The following is a 12,507-nucleotide window of genomic DNA, read 5'->3' on the forward strand; positions in this document are numbered from 1 at the left end:
GCTCCTTCTAAGGCAATACCAGTCTATTATACTTTTATGGACAGGTTTTTCTTCTCTAATAGAATATGTTTCTTGAGTTAAGAGTCCATTTTATTTTTATATCTCATTGCCTAGAGAATAGTGGGAACTTATATGCTTGTTGAAGTATTGATTTGTTGACACACACAGTGAAGAATAATGTCTCCAGTATTCTAATTGGGGTTGTCCTCTCAAAATTGATAGTTCATCAACCTACTGTCACCATGTATACTCTTCTTATTAATATTATATTTCAGTAGATCACAATTATGCCACATGGGAAACTAATTGTTTTTATTCAGGACCTGAAAATAGCATTTGGAAGGATGAGAGGTACTTCAGCAATGGAACCATAGATGAAACACCCGAGAGATAGCTCATTTGGTCCATTGTGTTGGCCTGCCTTCTACCATTGATGCCACTTGCCTATCCATTTGAGCAGGTTAAACTCCATAATTTCCCTTCTCACCACACTACCAGGCTCCTATAAACCTATACAATTAAGTGATAGCTAGCTAGTGATGAGAATTAAAATTTATGGCACTTTATGACTTTGCAAATCTCTTTAGGTATATTATCTCATTTCATCCACATGACAACAACCTTGTGACTTAAGTGCTGTCATTATCTGTTCTTGAAGGCTGGAAGATAGTTTTCTTTTGCACAGCCATCCCCATGGCTTCCCTTTACTCCTAACAAATTTTGAAGCTGTCCAAACCCAAGTGATAAGTTTGAGCCATGTATACTTCAGAAAGATGGCTGCCCTTCCAATCAGTATGATGCCTGTCCCCTCTTGCCCAAGGGGAACTGATTTTCAACTATTTCTTTTCAGCCTCATTTCCTCAGAGGTTCATTGAGAGGTATTTCTCTTATATCATCATGACTACTATGGAATATAGGAATATAATTGTTCAAAGTCCTGTTCATAAGCTGCTGGGGCTTCTGGCATTCTGAATCAGAAATAATATCAGATGCTATGTAAGAATCTGCAAAGTATGTGCCCTGTGCTCTGGACTCCATGGGAAAATCAGTGAGGTTATCATGGGCTTTCCAAAACCTTTAAAATTGTGGGCATTACTAACCCAGACTTCATTATAGACTAGCCATCATTCTGGGAGAAGAGCAACATATTTGCCGTTATTAACATAGTGATAACAGTTTTTTTTAACCCCTTGCAGTGTCCTGCCTCTTGTCATTGACACTTCTTGTCTGTTCATGCAAAGAGCACTTTCAGTTCCATGGCCTTCCTGCCCAGCTCACCTTCTATCAAGGTCTGCAATTCATCTCACACTTTTGGTCTGCAATATTTGTTGTTTCATATATTCTGATTCCTGCTCTGATATGCAGAATGGATGGATTGAATAAGAAGGGTGTAATGTTCTCTCTAAAATGTAATGTTCTCTGTTGAGGTTTTCTTGGTGTCTCTGGAGGCAGCCTTACTTTCAGTTCAGTAATCACCACAAGTGCAGCCAGGTATTAAAGTCCATATCTTTTATTGTCTCTTTCCAAGTCTTGCCTCCTTTCCTGGGACCCAGTGAGTTTTTCTGGAAGCCTATCTCTCTCCTTGGTTCTGAGAGCTTGAGCTCCTGCCTGCCTTCTCTGGCTTCTGAATCTCCTTGGATCCAAAGGTTTGTACTTCAGCCTCTAGCCACCACAAAGATGGACAATGGAATGAATCTGTCTCAGCCTCTGAGAGCTTCTAGTTCACTTATCCTTTTTTTGGCCCTGAGAGCTTCTCGCTTATATGTTCCACACTGAGTATACACCAATCATTATTACATCACTAAGAAACCATTATTTGTTGTAGGATTAAGTCAATGCTAAACTAGATTTAACCACTGTTTCCTCAATTCCACTTAGTACCTTGTTTCAAGTTCTGGACCATAACATCTCCTTGTAGGATTAAATCAATCATACTGAACCATGCTAAATTAGATAACTATTGTCTCTATCAATTCCACTGATTTAGTAACCTTGTAAGAATCCATTGTTTCAAGTTCAGAGTTCTGGCCCATAACAGAAGGAAAAGGAGGGAAAGAAACAAGCATTTATGTACTTTACAAATATTATCTCATTTAGTCCTCAAAACAACACTGTGAGGAGGGTAGGTAGGCCCTGTAATTGTTCCCATAGGTTGAAGAAAATGAGGTAAGTAGAGATTGTGACAGTAAAAGTGTTTGGGCTGGATTTGAATTTAAATTTTCCTGACTCCAAGTCCAGTATGCTATCCATGGTGTCACCTAGTAGCCAAAATATATTCTACAGCACCTTTTGAGACATCATCAGAAAGACTATCTGGATTTATTATGTATAATTTATTTCCCTTGTCCATTTGCAACATCTTATTTCATGCAAATCAGTCAGTTTAAAAAAATGATTAAAAGCTTACCATATGTCAGGAACTCTGCTAAGTGCAGGGGATATAAAGGCTCCCAAGGAATTCACTTTCTAATCAAGGAGAAAGCTCGCAAACATCTATGTGTATACAACAGATATACCATGGATTTTAGCCTAATTTTTTCTTTTATCCACTTTTTTTACTATGACTTTAGCAGCAAATAGTGACAAGTGGGAATTAAAAGGCACTTAGGTCAAGCTACAAAATTTCCTTTAGATAATCCAGACTGTTTGTAAATAAAGAATTGCTTTGTATCACTCTATTGAGGAAAGCTTACCAATCAGAAGAGAGATTTGGTTAACCACCTGACATCCTTATACATACCTTTTAGGAAATTGGTCAACTGAGCAGTCCATTCTAAGTAGTGAGTTATTGTTCTTAAGGTCTAATATCAGCTGGGACAGCACCCCCTTTACCCTAGGAGCAGAGCCTGACATATGGAGTCACCACATTTTCAATAGAATCCTGCCCCTCCCAGGTCATCTTGAGTCTGATTTCCAGACTTGCCATAGCCTTCTTGAATGATGATTGGTGGGCAGGAAGAATTCATCTAATCTTGGATTCTCCTTGGAGTCCCTGGGGATAATTATAATGCATGAAGCATTGTAAGAGTCTGGTGACCTGAGATAAATTTCTGAAAGTTTCATTGAATTCTCCATGTTCCAGTTTTAATTGAAACATTTCTTGCCAAACCAAAGTTTCTGAGTTTAGGAAGAGGGATAGTGTCCAAGTCAGCTAATGACAAGGCTGCAGACTTCCAGAGGTAGAGCCAAGATAGTGGAATAAATCAGGAGTGCTCTAGCTCTCCCAATTTCCCTCCAAAACCACATGAAAGCCATTGAGAGGTCTTAATCACAGCAAATCAGTAACTAAGACCCTCAGTAGAGGAGCAAAATAGTGGGGCAGCTCTCAGTCCCAACTCAGAAAGCAAACTCTGAGAAACCACACTGTTTCCTGAAAAGAGCAGGCAAAGCTAGCCCCTACAACCAATGATCCCTTGTGCTCAAAGCCAAGGTTCAGAGCTGCACAGGAAGCTTGGGACAGTGCCCCCTTTATCCTAGGAGCAGAACTCCACCTTAAAAGTAAAAAAGAGAAAATAGCAAAAGGAAAGGAAAGAAAATGAGCAAGAAACAGAAAAGAACCTGGACCATAGAAAGCCACTATGGTGACAGGGCAAACCAAAACACCTACTCAGATGAGGACAGAATGTCCAGAGAGGAAATCTCAAAGAGCAAGATAAATTGGTCTTAAGCCCAAAGAGGCTTCTTGGAAATACTCATAAAAGACTTCAAAATAAAAGAGGGAGAAGGAGAGAGTCAACAACTTGTAAAAGGAAAGGAAAAAATTATCTGAAAAAACAACTCCTTAAACAGTAGAATTAACCAAATGGAAAAAGATAGACAAGGCTTCAGCTTATTATACAGGAAGAAAAGCAAGAAGCAGACTCAACCTGCTCCCAGTATAAATAGATTTGGGTATTGAGTAGATAGTAAATGAGTTAAATTATCAGGCCTAGCACCTGATTTCTTGATCTCTACTCTCATTCAATTTCCTATCATGAATTCAGTTTCTACTTGGATCTATCTTAATCTTTCCTTGTGAATTTGCCTATAAGGACTTCTGTTTTGCTGTCCCTTGTTTTTGTCTTGGAGACAAATTTTGTTTTTCTGTGTTTAGACTTTCTGTGTAGGTTCTACTTTAAGTATAAATCTTTGCTCTAATTTTTGATGTTTTTCTGTTGTGTATTCTGGTGATCCATTAGCATTTGGTGCATATGCTTCCAATGCACCTAATTCCCACAATTGTATTTGCTCTGTACTAGGGCCATAATAGTTCTAAACTCTTCCTATCAGGCCCTGTACTTTTGATGAGATAACAAATGTAATGGAAGGCCCATGAAGCTAGGTGACACCATCATACATAGACTTCTGGGACTGGAGTAGGAATATTCATCATTCTGAGTTCAAATCTTATTGTATACTTATTAGCTGTGTGACCCTAGACAAGTCACTTAATCCTACTTGCCTCAGTTTCCTCATCTGTAAAATGAGCTGGAGAAGGAAATGACAAATCACTCCAGTATGTTTGCCAAGAAAACCCCAAAGAGTGCTACAAAGAGTTGGACATGACTCAAATTAGTAACAACAACAGCCAGAATTTATGTAGGGCTTTCCACATCTATCTCCATCTATCTCTCTTGAAGTGTATTGGAGTGTGGGTCTGTATGGGTTTATCTGAATCTTGAATAAAAGTTCTTTTATTCTATCCTGAATTTCTTTTAACTTATGGCTCAAAAACTTCCTAGAATTAATATCTAGGGGTTGAGACTCAGTGACTCATAAAAGCAGAACTGAAGCTTAGACAGATAAGTGCACAAGTCTTCCTTTGCAGACAACCCAGAAATCTGCTCCTTTCTGGAATTATTATTTTTTTAACCTTAACTTTCTGTACTCTTCTGCTTTACTCATCCCAGTGCTTCAATTTCTTTCATATGACTTTATGAAATAATTTCTATATACACACTCCTGTATTATTTGTTATAGATAAGAACCTATCTTTCTCAATTCCTTTGCTATGCAATGTCTTTTATCCTCTGGATGTTATTTATATTTACCTCTTTGCAAGGAACTTCTGGTTAATGGTCATCCTGTGCCAGTGCTGAGAACAATTAATGCTTTCTTTTTTTTTTTAAACTCCCTATCCTTTAGAAAGAATGCCTTCTAGACAAAAATAAGGATGACCTAAACTTTAGAAGGACTGGAGGTCTTTGAGAGGGGACATAACCATCATAAATTGATAGTTATATGTGGCCTATTCTCTATTTCTTAAGGACAGTCAAATAATAATTCCCTCTCCTCTCCTTCCCTTCCCTTCCCTTTTCTTCCCTTCCATTCCCTTCCCTCTCTTCCTTTTCCTTGTCCTCCCTCCCCTCAATTAAAAAAATTGCTCTTTATATCAAGGTTGTTCCTAATATACATCCTAGGGACATCTTTCTCTGCAAAAAGCAGAAAATCTGAGTTTGGATGTAACAACAAGGTCACAACCATAAAATTTCTTATTTAATATCAGGAAGGTCCTATCTTATTTGACATGCCACTTGATTTAAATCCCCTTATTCAACAATTATGTGAGGGACTATTGAGTACACAGGAATGAACTATCTGCAAAAGTTCTCAATCCCTAAGAAGCCTTATAGGAACTTAGCTCCTGCTGGCTGATTCCAATTCCATATCATTTGGGGGTACATTGAGTCCATTTATAAATAATCCTTTTTGACTCACCATCAATCCTAGAAGGATTACCTAGATCTAATAGATGATGGGGACAGCTAGGTGGTAAAGTCAGATAGAACATTTATAGTCTTGGAAGACTTATCTTCATGAATTCAAATCTGTCTTCAGACACTAGTTGTGTGATCATGAGTAAGTCATATGCCTCAATTTTCTCATCTGTAAAATGACCAGAGAAGGAAATGGTAAACACTCTAGTATCTCTGCCAAGAAAACCCCAAATAGGGTCACAGAAAGTTGGAAATGATTTAAACAACAAGTGATGCATTTCTTGGGTTTGCAATAAAAATCAAGATCATGAGATTACAGATACAGAGCTGGAAGGGGCTTTAGAGGCTATCCAGTTTATGCTCTTAATTTAACTTAGACTCAAGAAAATGAAGTATCTTGCTCAAGGTCAGCTAGTAATAAGCTTCAGAAGCAGGATTTGAATGTAGCGCCTTTAACTCCAGAGTTAGTGCTCTTTCCACTGGATCAAAATCAGCTGACAAAGATGAAGAAACTAGGTGAGATGGAACTTCTTAAACTTGCTTCATCTGCTCTTGCTAGAAAAAAATCAGAACATCATGTAAATAGGCCATGTTACACATGGAAAATATATCGACCAAGATTTCTCTAAGCAAATGATGGAAGTTAACATTTGCCAACCTGGAAATTGTGACTAAGTACTTTTAATGTTTGGACTACTTTTGATAGGCTATCTTCTATTTACTGTAATTCTAAAGAATAAAGTTGGGATAAATGGTGCAGTGGAAAGAACATTGGTCTTGGAATCAGGAAGACTCATCTTCTTAAATTCAAATCTGGTCTCAGCTACTTGTCAGCTGTGTGACCCTGAGCAAGCCACTTAGCTCTGTTTGCCTCAGTTTTCTCATCTATAAAAAATGATCTGGAGAAGGAAATAGTAAACACTCTAGTATCTCTGCCAAGAAAATCTGAAATGGGGTCACAAAGAGTCAGACGTGGCTAAAATGATTGAATAAAACAACAAAAAGAAGCTGTATTATGGGCTAAACTAATGTTTATCTGGAAAGAACTGTTATGAGGAACTAGGCTGACAGGAAGCATCTGTTCCTGTGCAAATGTCAAGTGTTGACCAAGAAGAGAGGTATCCCACAGATGAAGACAGAGCCTAATTAGGGGATTCCCCAACCACAAGCCATTGAAAGTCTATAGAATGGCCAAGACAGTGCATATACTTGGTCTTCTTAATTACTAAGCAAACTTCCCTGAAGAAACCTTGTACAGAAAAAGGAATATTTGAAGTAACCATGAGAGGATGGTGGCCATAAGGGAATGGGAGAAGGGTTGTAGGGGAAATATCTGAAAGACTTGCATCATGATAAACTCATGAGAAGTCTTGCCAGACTTTTGGTCTGGGGATATAGTGTACAGTGATGTGCAACCTACATTCTGAGGCTCTGTTGAGGACAACAAAGTTTCTTGAGGTGCATAATTTAAAGTGGCTGGAGACTATTACTTTGTATTACTCTGAGACTCTGATCTATAGAGTATGTTAAAAGGAAGTTCAAGGGCTAATGAGCACATTCCCAGAACTCCCCGAACTCTAGGCAGCCATAATATCTGAGATCAAAGGAATTAGTGTTAGATGATAATCTCATCTAGGGAACAGAAGTCAATGTAGGGCATACTCTGTCTCCCTTCTTGGCAACAACAATAAAAGAATAATAATACAATTGTATCAAAAATGTATATATGGTTTTGAGGTTTGAAAAACACTTTATACATATTATCTCATTTAATCTTTATGACACCCTGTGGAGTAGTGACTGTTATATTCCCTAATTTACAGAAGAGGAAACTGAGGCTGAAAGAGATTAAGGGATAATCCCCAAATTACATAACTAATAAGTGTCTGAGGCAAAATTTCAAACTCAGACATACTTGACTATAAATCCATCACTGTATCCATTATGTTATTAGTGATGAAGAAGATCAACTAAATACCTTTCTAAGCTTGGATGTATTCTGGTAAAGCTCATGCTTCTTGCTCACTAAATGCATAAATTATTTCATACAAGGGATAAAGGTTATTTGCTGGATAGAAGGTCTAAAAAACAATCATCATTAAGCTGATCCATATGTCATGCCTCACCTGCTTCAATAAACTGGGTTTATTAAGTAATATATGTGACATTTGTTGTGACATCTTCAGGAGGTACAGCTGGAACACGTTTCTCCTTTACTGTTCTTGCTTTAAGAAGCTTAAGAAATTGGAAGTGTGGTGCTGAATAGTGTTAGAGGATTAACGTGAATGGAGTAAAAGAGGTCAAACAAGAGGTCAAGCAACTGAGGGACTGATGTTTCTCTGGATGTCCAGGGATTAGAGCTTGCAATAGGTGCCTCTTTTCTGTCTTTTCCTATTTAGTTGGATTGGGAACTCTGGGGCATGACTATAACATGTAGAGACTTCAGGGTGGGGACCTCCCCCAACCAACTCTGAAATCCTGAGTGACTCACCCTTGCCCTTATCTATTTCCCCCACATATGGGGAGGTGACTGGAAAAGAGATGCTAACTGTTCGTGCTGTTGATCAGGAAGAGGAAATCATTGGCTCAGCTTGCACATCAAGAGACGGAAATAATTTCCCAAGGGCTATTGTGGGGACAGGAGAACTGGAACACAGTGAAATGATCTCTTCTTATCCTTCTTCCCCTTTATTACTGAAATCAGAATGTTAGAAGCATTTCCTCAATAAGGCTTTTGGTTATATGCATGAGGTGTGGGATGGGAAATAATCACAGAAGAAAAGATTTAAGGAACTGAAGTTTTAACTTTACTGGAAATTAAGAGGCTGAGAGTTTAAAGCCAATTGTGTTATCTTTGTTTTCACTTTCTAAAACTTTCATTTAATTTGTATGTGATTGAGTAGTTCTTGGGAGAATGATGAAAAGAGAAAACAAGAGTAGGAGCCAAATAGGATGATGGTGAAATGAGCCAAGCTAATTATGAATTATGACAGAAATTAATGCATTTGCCTAGACTTTACTGAACACTGGAGATAATTGTCTAATTGTTCACTTAGCACAGTGCCTGGCTCTCAGTTGGTGCTTAATAAATATTTGTTGAAGCACCTAGTAGATGCTTAATAAATGTTGTTTGATGATTGATTAAAGGGTTTGAGGCTATTTACACTTTTATAGAGTAACTGAGCTAGGGTCTCAGGGTTTGGGGAATCTCTTTCATTCATACACAGTGGAAGTGAGTTGCTATAGAAGCTCATGTTTAAATTATCTCCTTGATGTCTTGTCCATATATTGTGCTCTGTGAAGTTTGTCAAGCCCCACTCTCCACCTTCTCCCCTTGCCCCCAATTGAAAGTATGCATGTAACCATTTTATATATCTATAAACCATGCAAACATATTCACTCATACAAAAGGCATACAAGAAGAGGTGTTTTGCTTTGCCTTATTGATATTTGCTCAGTCAACCCAGGCAAATGAGGCCCCATTGGTAAAATCATCTAGAGAATTGACATTATTCTAGCAAAAAAACTCAACTCCAGATGGCATAGAATGCAGTGTGTCTTGTGGGGTAAACAGAGAGGTTGGTATAGAACTAACAGTACTAGTCTGGGTAGTGGAATTCTTATCTGCCTGAATATAGAAAACCATGGTAGCCCCACCCAGTATATTGATTAATCCTGGTGGCTCAAACCAGTATATTGACTAATCATAGCTGAGTATTATACAGATGCAATCCTTTCCACCTCCATCCATATAGATTTAAGGAAAGGGCTAAGCCCAAATAATTCATACCAACTATCAGTTTAGAAGCACTTGATCAGACCAGTTCCTGAACATTTTGGCACTTAGTACTAATATCTCCAATTTTCCACTTCTATGAAGTGGTCATTGACAAAATAGAAATCTTGTATGTCTCCTCAGTCTGCCCAGGAAAGAGATGTTTGGAAAGCCTATGGTTCCTTCAGCTCCTTTTAGTATTGGGATTCTATGGTAAAAATTACCATCTATCCTAAATAATGTGGTCCAGTTAGGTCGAAGGATGTAAATGGTGGGGGTGGGAGTGAAATAGTTCTCCTTTTCTTTATTCAGTTCTTGGTCCCTATGCTCTATGTGAATAAGACCTTCCTCCTCTCTAAAGTACATTTAAAAGATGCAACCTAACATAAAAGGTTTGTTTTTTTTTCCCCCAGAAGCAAGTCCTTCCATCTAAGGGAATCTGAATCTGAGCATGGGCAAAGCCGACCCTGATTAAATGGCAAAAATCAGTTGATAAGTTCTTGCAAGCAACTTTTCTCACTTACTATGGGCTTTCTTCTTTAGCAGTCATAAGATCCATATATTTTGTTTATGTAAAAGAACTAATTAAAGCAATATCCTTACTAATCCTGACCTTTTGTATCACACTTTTATTTTCATCTTTTCTGTACCAAGGTTGTTAAAAAGAGTAATATGTCTGTCACATATAAATGATGCCTCGCCACCACAGTGAATTCCCTAATTCTTTTCCCCAACTAAAATGAGATTTCTTTTCAGGTGGTTATTTTATTTAGCATGAGGTTGTTAGCTATTGATGCCAAAGCTTATGTTTACTGATTAGTGTATTTGTATATATTTACATGGGCATTAGGTGGCACAGTGGATAGAATTCTGGCCCTGAAATCAAGCAGATTCATTCATCTTCCTGAGTTCAAATCTGACCTTTAGCTGTGTGACCTTGGACAGGTCACTTAGCCTTGTTTGTTTCAGTTACTTATCTATAAAATGGGCTGGAGAAGGAAATGGCAAACCACTTCAGAACCCTTGCCAAGAAACCCTAAATGAGGTCACAAGAAGTTGAACATAACTGAAACAACCCAAGAAATATGTACATATATATATATCTATATATATATATATTTGTTCCTGTTCACAAGGAGTTCACTGTATAATGGGGAGACCCACAAACAAACACATAATTAATTATTTATAGGACAAATAGGAAATAATTAACAGTAAAATATGGAAATTTAATTGAGATTTAAAGGAAGTCAGGGAAACTAGTAGGTGGAGATGAGGAGGGAAAGCACTCTACTCTTGGGCATCAACCAGAGAAAATGCCCAGAGCCTAGAGAATGAGTTTCTTGTTCATAGAATAGAAAGGAAGCCTATGTCACTGCATCAGAACTATATATTGGCAACAAAGTATAATAACTCTGGAAAGTTAAGAGGGAGCTAGATTATGAAGAGCTTTAATATATATATGTGTGTATATATATAGTATATAAATACATTTTGTACATATTATATAAATATTTTGTATACAAAACATATAATAAAGATAATACATGTATCTATGTCCATAATATATGTACCTCTCTATCTCTTTCTTTCTCTATCTCCATATCTCTATTGAGTGGTCACTTAGCAACCACCATCTTTACTGTTTTTTGTATATCTGTTTCTTTAAGAGCTTGGAATTATAAATCCAAGTCAAATCAGAATAGAATTTAAAACTGAGCAGAGCTTTAAAGTAGAAATAAAGTGGTTTCTACCTAGTGTCTTGCAAGTACATCCTGTGTTTATAAATGTCAGAACATGAATGTACCTTAGGGGAAAGAGAATAACAGGAGACATATTGCCCTGGCAAATCTTCTAATGAGTGAATAAATATGAACATCATGTTTTCTTGGGCCTACAGGGCTGGGCCCAGATCTGTGTCAAAAGAAACAGAGAAATAACTTCCAGGCTTATGGGAGATTGTGTATTTGGGGCCTGTTTGTTTGGAGTCTGTACCATGTAGAAGAAAAATGAAAGAGGGAATTATATATGTCTGGGTGTGAACTTGCATCTCTTTGTAGGTATCAATGAGTTTGTGCCTGTGAGCGTTCACTTGTGTGAAGATGTGCTGTGTCTCTGTATCTGGGCCAGTATGACTATATCGTGAGTAGGTATTTTTGTGTGTTCCTGAGATTCTGTATTAATAGGAGAATGTATGAATGAGGTATCTCTTCTCCAGTGTCTAGGAGGAAAGAACACTCTATGTGACCTCCTGAATGTGACTCACCAACTGCTTAAAAATGAATTGACCAGGAATGTTCCAGAATTATTCTTAAATAATTCATGAATCTGAATTAATCATGTGTTTCATGAATTATTCATGAAAAACTAATGGAAATACCAAGTTTATTCATGATCTGGGAAGCACAGGGCTTTTTTTTTTTTTTTGCTATGTAGAAATTGTTTCTATTACCAACTGAAGAAGCAGGTTTTTAAATATTTGGACTTTCTCATATTTGGTCTTAGAGGAAGGTTTTTCTTGACAAAAGAAAATTGGTGGGATTGTGGTACTACCAGAGTTGAACCTGGCGCTCCTCATCTTCTAACTGAGATAGAAACCAAGACATTCTAGGCTAGCCTAAGCTGAAACTGAGCTAACCAGGCAAGGATCACGTGAGCACACTGGCCTGTATGTTTGGGTTTTTATTCATTCATTTTTTGGTTCTAGAGCAAAAGAGAGTTATGGATTATTAAATCCTTCTCCTTTTCAGTGATAGGCACTGAGCTTGAGAGCTAGGTTAATTGAGAATTAATTGAGAATTATAGATATGCAATTTTTTTCTTTTTATTTGCCATAACTATCTCCCTTCTCATGGAAGAGAGCAAAATTCAGAACTGGATTTGGCTCTCTCAGAAGGTGGACTAGTGAGTGAGCCAAGATTGACATTATATATGGTGGAAATAGAGGTATAAAGTTTTTTTTTCATATCCAAGGAAAGGGACCTTAATATAGGGTGGAGATGGAGGCAGAGGGGGGCAGACCAACATGGTGGAGGA

Source organism: Sminthopsis crassicaudata, chromosome 2 (genome assembly GCF_048593235.1).
Source record: "Sminthopsis crassicaudata isolate SCR6 chromosome 2, ASM4859323v1, whole genome shotgun sequence".
In the NCBI taxonomy this organism is placed as follows: domain Eukaryota; kingdom Metazoa; phylum Chordata; class Mammalia; order Dasyuromorphia; family Dasyuridae; genus Sminthopsis; species Sminthopsis crassicaudata.